The sequence below is a fragment of the Mesoplodon bidens genome (assembly GCF_964165515.1).
Source record: "Mesoplodon bidens genome assembly, chromosome: 2".
In the NCBI taxonomy this organism is placed as follows: Eukaryota; Metazoa; Chordata; class Mammalia; order Artiodactyla; family Ziphiidae; genus Mesoplodon; species Mesoplodon bidens.
Genome location: NC_138177.1, coordinates 165,881,388 through 165,900,475, shown reverse-complemented (window position 1 = coordinate 165,900,475; position 19,088 = coordinate 165,881,388).

The window sequence follows — 19,088 nt, the reverse complement described above, 5'->3', positions numbered from 1 at the left end:
CGCACCTGGGCCGAGGCCCCGCCCTGGGAGCTGGGCGGGCACTGCGGCCGGGCTCTGGCCCTCGGTCCGCGGACTGCGAGAGCAGTGCTCGGCCTAGTCCGGGTAAGTGAGGTGTGGCGGGCAAGGTGGACAGACGCTGGGGCTCAGTTTGCTTTTCTATTAAATGGACAGATGGGCCCAGCAATCTCTGAGCTGCTGCGGAGGACTTGCCGGGCCTTAAAGGCTAAGCTCAAAGGGCCTGTCTCCTGAAACCCCTTCCCTGACCCCTACGCCTGTCTGGTTTTCTCTGTACTCTTTATCATAATACTCAGCACACTGTTTTCTTGTCTTCCGTCTCCTCCTTTAGCCTCTGACTAGGGTATGCTCTTGTTCCCAAATGCCCCGGGTGCCCAGAGCAGGACCTGGCACATCCTAGGCGCTCAGCAGATATTCTCTACTGATTGAATCGTTGGGACCTGATTTCTCCGTTTGTCCTGAGGCAGAACTGGGGGCCTGGTTCCTCTGCTCTGATCAGTTCACCTTCTCTTTTCCAGGAAATCTGCAGAGGAAGACAGAGGCCTCTGCTCTGGGGCGGGTGGAAGAGGAGACTGGGCTGTGCAGTCCTGAAACATCCCAGATCAGCAGATGTGGCCACAATGGTCCATGATCACCGCATCCCATGGGGTCTCTGCAAGAGGCAACATCATTGGGTGGCAAGAGTCAGGGGTCGGATTATTCTGGGTTCCTGCTCCCCTTAATACCAACTTAATAACAACAATAGCACCAATAAACAAGTGACTTTTAGGGAACATCTCCAGGATCCATGCTAACCCCCTTACTTGCATAGTATTATTTTGTCCTTACACCTGAGGATAACACCTCGGGTGTTATCATTCCCATTTTACAGGTGAGGAAACTGAGACTTAGGACAGGGAAATTATTTGCTCAGGCAGTTGGCCCAAATGGTGTGACTTTGGGCAAGACACTTCCTTCTCTAAGCCTCATCTGTGGAGATAATAGTACCTCTCTCCAACTGGGAGAATTAAAAAAGATAATGGATGCAAAATGAGATAAAGGATATGGGAAGAGATCACTGGGGTAAGGATTGGTAAGTGGGAGGAATTCAGTACTGCCTAGCCCCTTTCCCTCCAGGTGTACCAAAGATACACAACCTCCTAAGCCTAGATGGAGATACTGCCAATTAGGACAGTATCTTTGTCTGCCCTGTTTGAGTTGCCTAGTCCTCTCCTTGCCCAGCCAGGGTGGGACACTCCTTGGAAGCTAATTCCCATGGCAACTGGGGGGTTTCCTTCCCTATCTCACCTCTCAGGACACCATTGTCTCATTCCACAGGTGTCCTGCCATGTGCACAGAGTAGATGCTCAATTTCCACCAGAGACCCTCCTTGGCAGTCCCTCCCACCACATCTTGTTCACATTCTCACCTGGGGCAAGTGGCCATTTTACCTTCATTTGGAGCTCAGAAAGTGAGTCACATAGTGTACAATTGAACATCTGTGTGCCCTAAGACCCAGTAAGTACATTCCTGTGTTACAGACACAAGAATTTCACACATATGCCAAGAGACATGTACAAGAATGGTGGTAGAAACATTGTTCACAGTAGCCCAAAACTGAAAACATCCAAATGCCATTGACAGGAGGTAAAGAAACGTGGAATAATTACATAGCAGTAGAAAATGAGTGAAAAATAGCAGTACGGCTGGATCATGGTGATATAATACTGAGTGAAAAAAATGCAAGTCCCAGAAGAGTGCATGTGGAATGGCATCCTTTTCATAAAGTTCAAATACAACTAGAAGTACTATATTTAGGCATAATATTGGGTTGAACCATATGAAGTTGCTGTTTTTTTTTTTTTTTTTTAGCGGTATGCGGGCCTCTCACTGTTGTGGCCTCTCCTGTTGCAGAGCACAGGCTCCGGACGCGCAGGCTCAGCGGCCATGGCTCATGGGCCCAGCCGCTCCACGGCATGTGGGATCTTCCCGGACCAGGGCACGAACCCATGTCCCCTGCATCGGCAGGCAGACTCTCAACCACTGTGCCACCAGAGAAGCCCGAAGTTGCTGTTTTTGACCTGTTTTAACCGAAAAAAAAGGGGGAGAGGGCAAATTCAGAAGGTTAAACGTAATTTATGTGTGAAAAAAAAACTTTAAAAAAAAGGCAAGAGAATGAGGAACACAGAATTCAGAATAGTGATTGCCTGGGGATGGGGTAGTGGAGGGGTCAGGAATTGTGGGGAACCATAAGTAGATTTAATTTTTAGTGATGTTCTGATTCTTGTGTTGGATTCAAGGACTTTCATTTTATCATGAATGGATGAATGCATGAAAAAGATAGCAACTTATGCTGTAACTAAATAGTTAAGGGCACGGTTACTTGCCAGGTTTTCAAGGTAGCAAAAATCCAAGCATCTGGAATCTTATTTAGTTTTCCCCCATTCATTTATTCATTCTTTTTTTTAAAGATTACAGAATAATTTACATACAGTTAAATTTACCTTTTTTAGGGTACAGTTCTGTGAGTTTTGAAAAATACATACAGTTGCATAACCACCACCTCAAATCAAAATATAGACCAATTTCATCACCCCCCCAAATTTCCCTAAACCCTTCTGCAATCAGTTCCTCCCCACTGTCTCAGCCTTGACAACCACTGATCTTTCTTCTGTCTTCACAGTTTTGCTTTTTCCAGACCATGTTTAGTAAAAGTACATTACAAAATTCTGATTCTGTAGTACCTAAAATGCTGTAGATTAATAAGTAGGAACATGATGATTGAAGCAGCTCAGAACTACTTTCTTTGTCTAGAAAGGAAAAAAAAAGAAAAAAGGGGAAGGAAGGGAAATATGATCTCTGAACCTCTGCCTGCACTTGCTGATGTGTGAGGGAATCTTTCTCTGGAGCCCCTGCCTCTCACCAGCTGTGGGGCCTTGGAGAAGCCACTTCCCTTCTCATCTGTAAAATGGAGATGATAATATTTCCTCCTCCAGAGTGTTTTGTGGAGTACTTTGCAAAAGGCACAAGTTAGCTGGTATTTTAATCACAGCCACACTGAAACCTCTCTCCTCATCTGCCCTTCTTCCTCCCACACTCAAATACACTGGGCCTTGTTCCCAAGGGCCCATACCCCTGCCACAGTGTATACTGAAAAACTGTCAAAAACTGATGACAGTGTAGGTATATACCCAATAGAACTGAAAACAGGGACTCAAACAGGTACTTATACGCCAGTGTTCATTGCAGCACTATTCACCGTAGCCAAATGGTGGAAAACTCAAGTGTCTATCAACAGATGAGCGGATAAACAAAATATGGTATATACGCACAATGGAGTATTATTTAGCCATGAAACGAATGAAGTTCTGATACATGCTACAACATAGATGAACTTTGAAGACGTCATGCTAAGTAAAATAAGCCAGACACAGAAGGACAAATATTGTGATTCCACTTATATTAAATATTCAGAATAAACAAATTCATAGAGACAGGGATTAGAGGTTTCCAGGGGCTGGAGGGAGGGAGGAATTGGGAGTTATTGCTTAATGGGTACAGAGTTTCTATTTGGGATGATGAAAAATTTTGGAAGTAGAAAATGGTGATGGTTGCACAACAGTGTGAATGTAATTAATGCCACTGAATTGTAACTTAAAAATGGGCAAAATGGCAATTTTTCTGTATATATATATATATATATATATATATATATATATATATATATATATATATATATATTTTGGTTGTTGTTTCTGTTTCTTTGTTTACCACAATTTAAAAAAACCCCAATGGGCTTCCCTGGTGGTGCAGTGGTTAAGAATCTGCCTGCCACTGCAGGGGACACAGGTTTGAGCCCTGGTCTGGGAAGATCCCACATGCCGTGGAACAACTTAGCCCGTGTGCCACAACTACTGAGCCTGTGCTCTAGAGCCTGTGAGCCACAACTACTGAGCCCGCGTGCCAAAGCTACTGAAGCCCGCGCACAGCAATGAAGACCAAATGCAGCCAAAAATAAATCAATTTAAAAAAAGAAAAGAGAAGATTAAAAAAAAAAAAAAGCCCCAATGGAATTCCCTGGAGGTCCACTGATTAGGACTTGGTGTTTTCACTGCTGAGGGCCTGGGTTCAATCCCTGGAGGGGGAACTAAGATCCTGGCTTGGCCAAAAAAAAAAAAAGCCCCCAAACTGATGACATTCTTTGAAAACAAAACAAGGTACCTTATGGGTCCAGCATTTAGCATAACAAAGGAGAGAAGTCTATTGGAGTGAAGTTTCCAGATAATAGTCCACCTTTCCTGTGCACTTCTCTTTACAGTTTACAAAGCAAACACCTTTAAATTTGATCCTTACAACAGCCCTAGAGGTAGCCATGGTCATATTCATTTTACAGATGGGGAAACTGAGGCACATCAAGGTCCCAAGGCCATACTGTGAGTTAGTAGAGGAGCTGGGTGGGAACCCAGTCCTTCTGGCTCCCAGTAAGAAACACTGTGTCCTCCTCCTGGCCCTTAAAGCTGTGTTTGGGCTTCTTTCTAAGCAGAAAGTCCTGCCTTTCTAACCACCTGAGTTCAGTTTTTCCTCTTGGCCACAATTGGGGGCCATTGTCCTGATCCTCTGCTTCCACCACTGTTGCTCTGTTCTGATCGATGTTTACTTTTCTGGTCTCCTTCCTCGGCCACCATTCAGGGTCCTGGACTGGTGAAAGAATGAAGGGGAGAGGGAGGTGTCAAGGATGGCTGGGGTTCTGGCTTGTGCTAGTGGATGGATGGAGATGACTGGGGAAGGCAGGTTTGGGGTATAAAAGTATAAACATGGAGTTAGACCTGTTGAATTTAAGGATTTGTGAGATGGCCAAGAAATATCATGATTGTATATATGGATGACATTCACAGTGATACTTAGAAGCTATAAGACCTGCAGCTTTGGGAGTGAGGAGAAGCAGTGGATCAGGGGAGTGTGGGCAGTGGAGTGTGGATCCATGGGTATGTGCTCCTTGCCTCTGGTGTGCTTCTCCCATAGGGGGCACTAGGGGGCAGCACTCAATGGCAGAAATTGCCAGAACTTCGGAGTCACAGGATCTAAGTTGGAGTCCTAGATATACCCCTGTTCAGCAGCAGTGTGAACTTATCTCTTTGAACCTCAGCGTTTCTCATCCTAAAATGGGATTAGTGTGAGGGAGGACAGAACGGTGGTTCAGAGTTTGAACTCTGGAGACAGGGAGCCTGAATTTATGTCCCAGTTCTGCCACTTGCTAGCTGTGTGACTTTGACCACATTATTGAACTTCTCTGTGCCTCAGACGCCTTGTCCACAATGTTAAAGTAGTAATAGTTTCATGTGGTGATTACTACAGAGGCCAGCACATGGTAATTAGATGACAGCTATTTTATTTTAACCCCTTCTTCCTGCCCCCTCTCTGCCTCCCCAGCTATTCTGGGGCCAGGATTCTCAGAGGCCAGACCACTGCCTCTGAGAATAAGCAGGAGAACAAATTACTATGACTGACCACAAGCATCTACTATGTGTTAGGTATATTATGAGCCTTATTCCCATTTAATCCTCACAATAACTCAGTGAATATAGATCCCAAATCCTTATTTTATTTATTTATTTATTTTCAGCGGTATGCGGGCCTCTCACTGTTGTGGCCTCTCCCGTTGCGGAGCACAGGCTCTGGACACGCAGGCTCAGCGGCCATGGCTCACGAGCCCAGTTGCTCTGCGGCATGTGGGATCTTCCCGGACCAGGGCACGAGCCTGTGTCCCCTGCATCGGCAGGTGGACTCTCAACCACTGCGCCACCAGGGAAGCCCCAAATCCTTATTTTATAGCTAAGAAAACAGAGGTTCAGAGATTTAAGCCTCTTGCCCAAGTTCACATAACTAGTTAAGGGGCAGAGCCCAGAACTGAGCCCAAGTTCTTTCTGTTCAGAGCCTGAGCTCTTTGCAGTGGCTCCTCTGGATACCACTGAAACTGGGCTCTGGAGAATGCCCCAGGCCCCAGCAGAATGGGGGAATTCTCCCCTCAAGAATTCTCTTCTGTAATCAGCTCTAATTCTACTTACCATACCTCTCTTTCCCAGATATAATTTCCTGGAATTCTGAATGGAATGAATGGAATGGAACCACCTGAAAGGGAACCCTGTGGGAATAGAATGGTGGAGGATGAACAGAATTGGAACATGGAAGTTGAGGCTGTTTTGGCTCTTCTGATTGGTCAGTCTGTCTATATTTGTCAAACAGTGGGCCAATGACCATTCAGAGTTGCCTCTCCCCTTTCCTTCATTGGCTAAAGGATGGTGTTCCTGGAGGCTGGAGAGAACCAGGGGAGTCCTGGAGTTATGCTGGGGAATGTTGGACAAGTAAGCTGGGCTCTGGACTGGGCTGCTAATGTGGTTAGAGGTATAGTTGGAGCCCTGGAGTTCTAAGGAGCTGGGCTATAAGCACTTCTGGAACTCTAGGTTGGGCTGTTGAGAGGGAGACCCCAGGTCCACCTGACACTGGGGAAATTACTGGGGCTCCCTGGCTTTAGTTTGCATGGCACCCAGTTGCTAGGCCTGGAGGGAGCTGCAGGCTGAGAAGCCATCCTGTACCAGCTTGAGCCGGTGGCTGCTTCTTTGGTTCTGAATTTGGTTCTAAGCTCTAGTAGAGGTATTTTCTGCAGCTTCCTCATGCTGGAAGAAACTTCATCCAACTCCTTCAGTTTACTGATGAGGAAATAAGGCTCCTGAAGAGAATAGCTTTAGCTGAGGTCACATAGTGAATAAACAGTGGGCCCTGGAGGAGGTGGTGTCAAGACAGGCTCGGTTCAAATCCTGCCTTTACCACCTAGTGCTTTGTGAGCTGGGGCAGCAACTCAGCCTCTCTGGGTTTAGTTTCCACATCAGTAAAATCTATTCATTCAGCCCTTCTCTTTTTTTTTTGCGGTACGCAGGCCTCTCCCTGCTGTGGCCTCTCCCGTTGCGGAGCACAGGCTCCGGACGCGCAGGCTCAGTGGCCATGGCTCACGGGCCTAGCCGCTCCGCGGCATGTGGGATCTTCCCGGACCGGGGCAAGAACCCATGTCCTCTGCATCGGCAGGCGGACTCTCAACTACTGCGCCACCAGGGAAGCCCCAGCCCTTTTCTTGCCTAGTCTCTACCTCACCTCCAGTACTACTCCCTCACTCTCTTACACACATACACACACAACACAACCCACACACAACACACACACACAGCAGCTTGGACACACATAGCCGATGCTGAGTCTCCCGGTCCCTCACAGGGAAGAATAGGCAGCTCTGGCCACTGAACACCACCCCCAATTTCTGGCTCTCTCCCCCCGCCCCCAGCCAGTCTCACATCCCCTGTTAAGCCTTCCCAGAGAGCCCCCAGCTAGAAGGCTGTCTCCCTGAGTTACCGCAGAAGGCTGTCTGAGCCCTCCTCTGATGCTTTCCCTCTCCCCAGACAGGAGATCCTGGAGAGTAAAGTCTGGTCTGATTCATCTCTGAGTCCCCAGCACCCAGCTCAGGACAGGGTCCAAGGGCTATGGCTGGGAGTGTTTGTGGGAGGAGTAAGTGAAGGAAGCCCCTCCAACCCCTCCCCTTTCTCGGGAGCCCATGACCTTCACCCTTCCAAACCACTGATGTGGCAGAAAGAGCCCTGGAGTGGGGGCTTACATAGACCTAGGATGAAAACTCAGCCCAGACTCTTCCTAACTGTGGGTACTTGGGAAATGACCTCACTTCTTCGAGCCTCAGTTCCCTCTTCTATAAGTAGCCTTTCTGGGATGCGGATGTGTAAGCTGAGAACTGGAAGACTTAGACAGAAAGACCTAGAGGAAGAGTCTTCTGGGCAGAGTAAAGAGCTGACGCAAGATGGAGATGAGCTTGGCATGTTCGAGAAACAGAAAGGAAGCTAGCATTGCTGGAGCGCATTAAGCAAGGGGAGAGTGACTGGTGGCGGGGGTGGAGACGTGGCGGGCACTGGACTGCACAGGGCTCAAAGGCCACTGAAGAGTCTGTCTTTTAATCTAAGTGATATAGGAAGTAACTGGAGGGTCTCAAGTGTGTGTGGGGGGTGACTTGATCTGACTAATACCCCAGAAGCTTCACCCTGGTCCCTGTATGATGATTGCCGGAGAGTAAGAGTGGAGGCAGGGAGTCCAGTGAGGAGGCTTTGGGAATAATCCAGGTGAGAGTGACAGTGGCCCGGACCAGGGTGTGCCTGGGAATGAGGTGAGAAGTGGTCGGATACATGACATATTCTGGATGTGGATCCCACAGGACCGGATGTGCCAGACACGGGCAGAGAGGGCTCAGGATGGCCCTTGGTTCAGTTATCTATTGCTGAGAAATAAACCACCCCAAAACTTAGTGGCTTAAAATGATATATTATTTCTAAAAATTCTGTGGTTCAGCGGGGGTCAGCTGGCTAATTCTGCTGGTTTTGCCTGGTGTCGCTTATGCGGCTGCATTCAGCTGGGAGCAGCGGGGGCTCGATTACCACGAGGGCATCGTCTCTCTCAGGACCTCTCTTCACCTGGTCTCTCACCATTCAGAAGTCTGATGCACAGCCCCACGAGTACGTGCCTCAGGATGGCCCATACTATGGATCCTCTGGCAAAGAAGATCTATAAGGGAGTTTTAGTAGCTGAACTGTGAGCATTTTTTGGAACATATTTTTTGTTTGAGAAGAACACAAGCCAAGATTTCAGGCAAACAATGAACAAGAAATTCCCCTTCATCTTGGAAGTTTATTACAAATCCATTGAACATTTTGGAATGTTACAGAATCAAGAGCAAGGTCAAGAAAAGTGGCTTAACAGCAAAAGTTAGAAATTTGACCATCGATCAAGGTTTGCTCTATTTCATAGTATCAGGCAAGATTAAAATTCCAAAATTGACATGGATGGATTTTAGAATATTTAAGGTTAAATGTAAATTCTAATTAAGCCAGAGGTTTTGTTCTTTGGACTAACTGTGAAGAAATTGATGGAAGGTTTGTTTATTATAAATGGAGTTTTGTTTACTACTCAAAATAAAGTGGTTCTCCTTAAAAAAAAAAACTCCCCTATGATTCTGAATACATAAACCTTTCAAAATAGATAAAATAGTAAAACTTCTATATTAAATATTTATTACATTTTTTCTTTTCCATTATAGTTTATTACAAGATATTGAATATAGTACCCTGTGCTATACAGTGGGACCTTGTTGTTTATTTAATTTATCCCCCTCTCCTTTCCCCTTTGGTAACCATGGGTTTGTTTTCTATGTCTGTGAGTCTGTTTCTGGTTTGTAAATAAGTTCATTAATATTTATTACATTTAAGTCACATTTAAAATCATATTATCTCAAAACATATTAACTAGAAATATTGCTTTTATCCATTTTCACTTTACCTGAAACAGTATTCAAACTCTACATAAATGTCTCTGGTATTTACTACTAGAGCCACTTTGGAATAAAATTCGTCATAAAATTCAAAAAACAAGCAAACAAAGAAGAAGTCTAGCTGACCTTCACAGCGAGGCACCTGGCTTCCAAGAGGACTAGACCCACTGTGCAAGTGCTTATTGACTCTTTGCTTGCTTCACACTACTTGGCATCCCATTGGCCAAAGCAAGTCATATAGCCAAGCCCAGAGTTAGCATGGGAGGGGACACACAAGGGCATGGATATATGGAGGCCTGCTTCATTGGAGGCCACCAAAGTAACAGTTTAGCACAACCCCCTGGGTTTGTGGTTTAAGGAAATGGGTGAAATTCAAGGGTAGAGGGGAAAGAACAGGGTTTGTCGGAAGTGGTAGGGTGGTGGTGCAGTGTCCCGCCCCAGATCTCCCAAGTGAGCCACTGAGGAGGACAGTAGGCTTGGGAGAGCCAGCAGCAGTGGACAGTCAAAGTCCCCGGCAAGTATGGTGAGGCAGGGGAGGGGGTGGTAATCAAGGTAGAGAACATGAAAAGCCTCTAGGCCATTCCCTCACTCAACAGGCATCACTAAGCCCCTACTTTGTGCCTTGCCCTGGTCTGACTGCTGCAGACACAGAGAGGAGTAAGACTTGGCATGCGACCTTGGAAGACAGATCATACCCACAGGTGCCAACACGGTGTGAGAGGTGGCAGCTTAGTGCTGCAGTGGAAGGTAATCCAGGGCATTTTGGGGTCTCAGGGGAGGGATTCCAGGAGTGGTTCCCAATGGAGGAGTACTAGAAAAATAAATAGACAAGACAGTGGAGCTGGAGTAGATAGAGGCCAGACTAGGCCCCAGCCTGGGCCCTATAGCTGCCTTCTAGCCGTGGCAGTGAAGAGGTGAAAGCAGGCCCACAAGTAGGCTCTGGGAAGACCACCTGCAGATATTATTCTTCCCATTTTATGGATGAGCAAACTGAAACTCAGAGCGGGTAAGTCATTCAACCGAGATCCAGCTCTTCACATCCTGGGCTTCTTTCCACACTGTTCAATTCTTGCTGAAATCATAGGGATGGTTGGGAAGGGGAGGATTCTCTCTTGAGCTGGCAGGGATGTGCCCAGAGGCTGGCATGGGAGCTGCTGTGGAGTGCCCCTCCCTGGGTCCTGGCTTTGTACCACCTCCCCTAAGTAAGGTAGAGCCCTGTGAGGAGACATTAAGGGAGGTGGTGACACAGACTGGGGATGGGCATACCCAGACTTGGAGCCCTCAGTCTGAGCAGGCTTGCCCTCAGGCCCCTCCTGTGGAGTCCCACCCTCAGGGGCCCCCTGTCTGAGGGATGAAGGATGGAGGGCAACTGTGTGGAGGTCAGAGGCCAGGGCCAGGGGAGAGCATGGGTTCCCTCTGACTAGGGCTGGGATGGGTTCCCTATAAAGTGAAGAAAGGTGGGGAGTTGCCAGGTTTAGCCCTAGGGGCTCAGGTGAGGGGATAGGAGGGAGGCTGGGAGCTTAGAGTCTTGCTTCAACCTGAATGACCTTGAGTTTGTCCCACTCTTCTAGGCTGGTGCTGCGGGTCCCAGCGCTCCGCCAAGTAGAGCCACTAGCACAGGAGCTCAATAATTCACGAGCCAGCTGGGCTCTGGCCTCCCTGCAGAAGGGAAAGGCAGCCCTGCCTCCAAGCCGACCCCCATCCAAGCCCCACGTCCAAGCTGTTCCTTCCTCCCAGCTTGTCTGGGGGCGGCAGTGGTGGGAGTGGCTGCTGAGGCCAGGCCTCAGATACAGGAGGAGGGGGTGCGTGGGGGAGATGGAGGCGGTGGGAGGGGAGGTCCTGGCATCTGACGCGCTCACAGCAAAAGCTTCTTTTCCTTGGAGCCACAGTGCTCTGCAGCAGGTGGGGCCGGTCGGGGGGGGGAGGCTGGGGGGAGGGGAAGGCAGAATCAGAGAAAGACCTGGAAAGGAACATAGAGACACACCTAGAGAGAGTCAGAAAGAGACAGAAGCGAGAAAAAAGGCTGAAGCAGGTGTAGTGGGTATGAATATGGGTGCCCACAATCAGGTAGGGAAGATACAGGCTATTTTTAAAAACCCATTCAGAGCCCTCATTCCATCTGGCTGGCGGGAAATCCAGTTTCCATTATTGTTGGACTCTTAACCCATGACAGCCCATAGGGTTGGGCCAAGGCCCAGAGGTGTTACAGAACCAGACATGAACAACGTCCTTCAGTCTGGTCACCAGGCCTCCCTGGTCACCTGACCAGCATGACCCTATCAGGTCAGGGACTGTGCCATTCAGTGCCAGCCATGCTTGGCACATGGAATCTTTGGTGATCTAAGGGACATTCAATGTGGGGTCCAGTCTTCTGAATGCCACTTGTCCCCTTGAATCCAGGGCCTAGATCTATCCATTTCCTAGGATCGGGAAGCCTGAACTGCCACTCCCACCCCTTATCTAAGAGGTTGAGAAAGAGCCTCCCACTGTGGTCCCTGGAAGCTCTGGGCAGTTTTCTGTCCCAGAGCCATACCCTTGCATCCCCCTGGACCCTGGGTCTGGGAATCTGTCCCTTAACAGAGTCCTTGTTCCTTAGCATCCTACAGCTGAGCAGCTGAGGCCAATGCAATGGTCCTTCTGGAGCCTGGAGGATGATCCCCAGAACCTCCACCAGCCACCCCTGTGGTGGTGGGGATGGCAGACAGGCAGAGCAGGACCCTCGTTGTGAGTGAGCAGGAGGGACTTGATCCTGAGCCAGATGGTCATTAAAGTATTCAGAGCAAATTTACATGTGCCTGTGGTCGGCCAGGACCTACCCTGGTCTTTAAGACCCCCCACCCACCCACCCATGACCTGGTCCTTACATATATTATTGTAAAAATTTTACTATGAAATATACATATAGAAGAATATATGTGTGTATATCCATGTATATATACATACATATAAAAATATAAAATATACGTATTGTTTAAACAGTAAAAATGAAGACACACACCACTAGTTTAATGGGACATTTCAGTACTTTTGAAGCTCTCTATATGATCCTCCTCTGTGGCCTCCCCTTTCCTCATCCTTCCAGAGAAAAACATCCTGAAAATAGTGTTAATCATTCCCTTAATGGTGCTAATCATTTGGGCTGATTTATCCACTGGACACAATAAGCATCGTACCTAGGAGTCTCAATACTTTTAGGGGTCCACAAAAAAGTTTTAATTTCTTTTATAATGAGAGCTGATTTATGCTGTACGCTTTAAACTTGTACATAACTGTATGTTAATTATATCTCAATAAAACTAAAAAAAAATCAAAAATGATTGAATAAATGGGGAGAAGAAACATTTTCTTTATTGAATTCCAAATATATGTAGATACCCTCCCCTCCAGGAGGGGGCACTTTATCAGCTTAATGGTGCTTTATACCTAGTTTGCTGAGAATTATTTTTTTTCTTTCTTTTTTTTAGTTTGCTAAGAATTTTTAACATAAAAAATTGTTGAATTATCAGGTGCATTTTCTGTATAGATTGAAATATTCACTTGGTTTTCCTTCTCTAACATTAATATGATTAATTACACTAGTAGATTTTCTAATGTTGAATCAAACTTCCTAGAATAAACTCATCTTGGTCATGATGTATTTATTATCATTTTTTTTTGTTATTATTATTTTTTTTGGTTGCACCACGTGGCTTGCAGGATACTAGTTCCCCGACCAGGGATTAAACCCGGACCTCAGCAGTGAAAGTGCTGAGTCCTAACCACTGGACTGCCAGGGAATTCCCGTGTTTATTATATTGTAAATACATTGCTAGATTTAGCTTGTTAATTTTTTGTTTAGGGCATTGACATCTATGTTCTTAAGTAATATTGTTCTGTAATTTTTCTTTCTCATACTCTACTTGATCATTTTTGATATAAATTTTTATTTCTCCACAGATTTGTCTATTTTACCTTTGTTCTAAATTTGTTGTCATAAAATTGTTTCTAATATTCTCCAGTTATCTTTTAAATCTCTGCTATAGCTGTAGTTCTGTAGTCCCACTCTTCAAATTTAACATTGTTTATTTGTGCCACCTTCCTTCTTTTTTATTTTTCTCTTGGTCAATCTTGCCAGGAGTTTCTCAGTATTGTTCCTGTGTCAGTTAGGAATTAGATTCAGCTGGAAGTATCAGACCCCCCCCCCCACACACACACAGCACAGCAGCTCACTGTTCTACCATCCCTAGAGTGAGGCCCTGGTCTTAAGGTCCTTGATGGCATCCACCACATCTGTGTTTCTGACAGCAAGATGGAGAAAAGGAGAAAGAAAAAGGTAGAGGTTGTGGGTCATTCTTCTCACTGGCTGCTTAACATCTGAGTGCCCCAGGCTCAGTTCTTTGTCCTTGCCTCTCCTCTGCCTTCTCTCCTCCCATGGTCATCTCATCCAGTTAAATACTACCTATCTGCTGATGACTCAGAATTCACACCTGCAACCCAGCCCTCTCTCCTGAGCCCCAGACATATAAAGTCAACTGCCCACTCGAAATTTCTGCTCAAATATCTAATTGACATTTCAAACTCAACATGGTCATACTTTAACTCCCTAGAAAAGAAAAATCCAACAAAATGCTGGAGCTGGGAACCCAAATGGTCCCTTTCTTCTGAATGTTTCCTGATTGCAACTTGCAGTTTGATTGCAACTTAGCTTCCCCTCCCCAAATAGAATAATCTTCAGCTCCTAGCACTCCATTGTTTAATGGAACTAAAGCAGTATTTAAAAAAAAGGAAATTGAATAGTATGGAATAGACTAGACCAAGGAATATCAGCATGCCTCACATGTAATTAGGGTGAATATTGCTTGTGAAATTTTTGTCTGCGTCCTGGGTTCTGTTGTAAAAATGTCTTTTTTTCTTCCAGTTCTATGGAGATATAATTGACATACAGTGTATAAATTTAAGGTGTACAGCAGAATGTTTTTTATTTTTGGCTGTGTTGGGTCTTAGTTGCTGCATGTGGGCTTTCTCTAGTTGCATTGAGCGGGGGATACTTTTCGTTGCGGTGCGCGGGTTTCTCATTGCGGTGGCTTCTCTTTTTGCAGAGCACGGGCTCTAGGAGCGCGGGCTTCAGTAGTTGTGGCATGCGTGCTCAGTAGTTGTGGTGCACGGGCTTAGTTGCTCTGTGGCATGTGGGATCCTCCCGGACCAGGGCTTGAACCCGTTTTCCCTGTATTGGCAGGCAGATTCTTAACCACTGTGCCACCAGGGAAGTCCTGATTTGTCTTATATATGTCACGAAATGATTATGTTGTGAACTGTTTTATTGTGGGTTAAATTTAAAAATTTTGACTGGTCTAGGTCTCAGGGTTCAACAGGTGCTTTCAGGGCAAACACCAGCTACAAGACTCATTTACTCTTGAGGAATTGCCCTTTCTTGTCATTTCTGAGCTCTGTTAATTCCCTTACTTTGTAGCCAGCTCACTGATGCTTTACAAGAAAAATTTAAAAAATTTATCTGTCATTTTTAAGTGCCATATATGAGGAAGCATTTCTCTGCTCCCCTCTTCTGCCATTTTGCTGGAAATGGAGCTCTCTTCCTGAGGGCCTATCCCATCTCATTCCATTACCACAGCTCATTATATTCCAGCTTCACTTGCCTCCTTTGTGTTCCCCAAATGCGCCAAACTATCCTGCAAAGAATCTTTGCACTTCCTGTTCGTTCCACCTGGATTGCTTCTCCCTAGCACTTCTAAAGCCCTCCTTTGCTTTCTTCATCAATCAGGATTTGTTCAATTATAAGTTCAAATAGCTCAAAATAGCTTAAGAAAAACAGGAGAATCTATTGTCTCACTGAAGTGAAAAGTCCAAGGGTACCTTCAGGTACAGCTGGAATCAGGTGCTCAAGTGATTTCCACGCTCATCAGGTCTCTGTTTCTGGGCTCTCCTGCCAGGCACCAGGCACACAATTCCTTTGTGGTGGCAAGATGACTGCCTGCAGCTCCAGGTCTATAGTCTACTTGGTCAAAAATTCCTGGGCAAAGAAAGTTTCTCTTTCTCAATAGTTCTAGTAAACTTCCTAGTACTGAGTTTCACTGGCCAGGCCAGGATCATAATCCCATTCCTGGAGATAGGCTGGGGTCAGCCCCACAAGAAACATGCACTGAGTATATAAGAGAAGTGGTTCCCCCCAAAATATAAAGGCACTGTTATCAAAAGTAGGACAAATAATGGTGGGAAGGCAAAGCCCACAGCTGCCCACTCCAACATCCTAGACTCCTCTATCTAAAGTATATTGCTGGGGTTATGCCCTATCATATCACCCTGTTTTCTTCCTTCAAAATATACATGTAATGCAATCTGAAATGATCTTATTTGTTTTGATTCTTTATGGCCTTCTCTCTTCCTCTGGATTGAGAGTGCTCAGAGGGCAGGGACCTTACTTGTCTTGATCACTGCTATATTTCTAGTGCTTAGAAGTGTCTGGTACATAGTAAGTGCTTAATGAAGGCTTGTGGTAGGAATGAGCTTGCTGGACAGCCCATCCTCTCTTGCTGTCTTAAGAATCTCCCATGCAGGGACTTCCCTGGCGGTCCAGTGGTTAAGACTCCGTGCTTCCACTGCAGGGGGCATGGGTTCGATCCCTGGTTGGGGATCTAAGATCCTGCAAGCCGGGCAGTGCAGCCAAAAAAAAAAAAAAGAATCTCCCACGTGAGTTTATTTGTGCAAGGCAGCCACATTTCCCCTTCTACTAGATCAATCCCATCACACACAAAGGTGCTCCTAGCGGCTCCCATCTTACAGAACCCCTGTTCAACCCCCTTTCTTGCCAGCTACCACTCTATTTGTCTGCTTGTCAAAACAAAGCTTACACAGAAGAATGGTCTGTGTTTGCCATAACTGCTTCCTTAATCTCAATTTATTGCTCAACCCACTTTTCTGTTTCCCCCCTTTATTGACAACCATCCCTGCTCAGGCTCCTTTGTTGGTTCGTTCCCATGATCCTGGCTTCTAAATGTGGTGCCTCAGACTTCTGTCCACTTCTCCATCAATACTTTCTCCCAAGGCCACTCATCTTATCCCACGGCTTCAAGTACCATCTATGGATGACTCCCCAAATTCAAGTCTCCAGCTCTGACTCTCCACTGCTGACTTCCAGAAGCTTCTATACACCTGCCTACTTATCATGGATATCCAACTTGGGTGTTGTGAAATAATAGAAAAAATATGTATATTGGTGTCTCCCCCCAGTTCCTGACACAGAGCTCCTAAACCCCTCGGAGTTTCCTGGGTCATGGGAGCAAATTCTGTTCTAACAAGGTGACTGTTGGCAGGTGCCTGAATAGCTTCAGGAAGGGAGCTGGTCACCAGAGAGACGGAGCCATGATTAGAAGCTTGGAGCTTTCAGCCCCACCCCCACCCCAACCTCTGGGAAGGGCAGAGGGGCTGGAGATTCAGTTAATCATCCATCATGCTCATGTGATGAAGCCTCCATAAAAATCCCCAAAGTACAGGGTGTGGAGAGCTTCTGGGCTGGTGAACATACCCACATGCTGGGAAGGTGGTGCACCCCAACTCCATGGGACAGAAGCTCCTGTGCTCAGAGATCCCTTCCAGATCTTACCCTACGTATCTCTTCATTTGGCTGTTCATCTGTATCCTTTATAATAAACTGGTAAATGTGTTTCCCTGAATTTTCCAGCTGTTCTGGCAAATTATTGAATCCAAGGAGGGGGTCGTGGGAACCTCTGATTTGTAGGTAAGTCAGACAGAAGTTGTGGATAACTTGGGGGGAATCTACTACTTATGATTGGTGTCTGAAGTGAAGGGCAGGCTTGTGGGAATAGGTCCTTAACCTGTGGGGTCTGCGTTAACTCAAGTTAGTGTCAGAATCGAATCACACTGAATTGCAGGACACCCAGCTAGGGTTGAAGAACTGGTTGGTGCGGTAAAACATACACACACACACACACACACACACACACATTTAATGACCAGAAGTGTCAGAAGTGAAGGATTCTATGAATAGAGGATTGAGAGTAGAGAAGAAAAACAGAAAAGATTTTCCAAAATAGGCATCCAAAACAAAATTCTTTCCAAAGGTTTACCTATTCTCCACGTGTGTAGAGCTTTACTAACTAGTAAAATATATATTTTTTCCCTTTCTGTGTTACTTTTTTTTTTAACTGAGTTTTGCTTTTCTGCATCAGACTGATACAGAGAGCACGATTTTACAAGTCAGACTTTCATTTTCCAGTGCACAGTAACTCAAACCATAACATCTGAATGCTGCTGTGCTAATGTCAATTATTTTAAATAATCTTTCCATGTTTTTTGGGGGGGGGCGCGCTGTGCGTGTGGCATGCGGGATCTTAGTTCCCCGACTAGGGATTGAACCCGTGCCCTCTGCAATGGAAGTGTGGAGTCTTAACCACTGGACTGCAAGGGAAGTCCTCTTTCCACCTTTGCAACTGAATGTATACCCCTTGCAAGGTATACTCTTTCTTAGTTAGACTAAAAAATGGGAAGATACAATGGGCTATTACTATAGACTTCTTTTGTTCTTCTTTTAAATTTTTTAAAATTTAATTTTATTTGTTTATTATTTTCACTGCGTTGGGTCTTCGTTGCTGTACACGGGCTTCCTCTAGTTGCGGTGAGTGGGGGCTACTCTTCATTGCGGTGCATGGGCTTCTCATTGCAGTGGCTTCTCTTGTTGCGGAGCACGGGCTCTAGGCGCGCGGGCTTCAGTAGCTGTGGTGTGTGGGCTTCAGTAGTTGTGGCTCGCAGGCTCTAGAAAGCAGGCTCAGTAGTGGTGGCATACAGGCTTAGTTGCTCCGCAGCATGTGGGATCTTCCTGGACCAGGGCTTGAAACTGTGTTCCCTGCATTGGCAGGCAGATTCTTAACCACTGTGCCACCAGGGAAGTCCCAACTTCTTTTGTTCTTATTTTTGTACTGAAGCAATTATCATGCAGGGGGAAAAGAAAAAAACCCTCTTGACCTTGATTTCTCTACAAAACCTGTTCCTCCCCTGGTCTTTCCCATCTCAGTCAAGAGTACCCCACCTAACGGTACCTCACTCACCCCCTGACTAATCATCCACAAGTCCTCTCAGTTCATCTCCAAATAAAATCCAAATCGTCTCTCCTCCGACCTCTTGCCATTACTCCTGGCCTGGCCTCCATCCTCTCTCAGCTGGATTACTGCAGTAATCTCCTAACTGGTCTCCCTCATCCTCCTCTTGCTGCCTTTCAGTTCATTCTCTACATGGCTAACAGCATGACCTTTTAGAATCAAATCAGATCATGTTGATCCCCACTTAAACCTTTCAAAGGCTTCCTCTGCACTTAGAGTAAAACCCCAAATCCTCACCCTGGCCTCCAGACCCAGCTCCTCTGATCTCAGCTCTCCCCATTTTCTGGCTTACCAGGCACTGAACACACTGGTCTTTCTGTCTCAGGACCTTTGCCCATACTATTTATTCTGCTGGGAAATCTCTCTCCTCAATTCCACATAACTGACTCCTGCTCATCTTTCAGGTTTCAGCTTAAATGTCACCTCTTAAGGAGAAGCTCTCCTTGACTCCCCTTTCTATCATGTAGCCAGATTTTTAAAAAACATTTATTTATTTTACTGTGCCAGGTCGTAGTTGCGGCACGCAGGATCTTTGTTGTGGCACGCGGGATCTTTGTTTTGGCATGCGGGATCTTTCTTTGCGGCATGCGAACTCTTAGTTGCAGCAT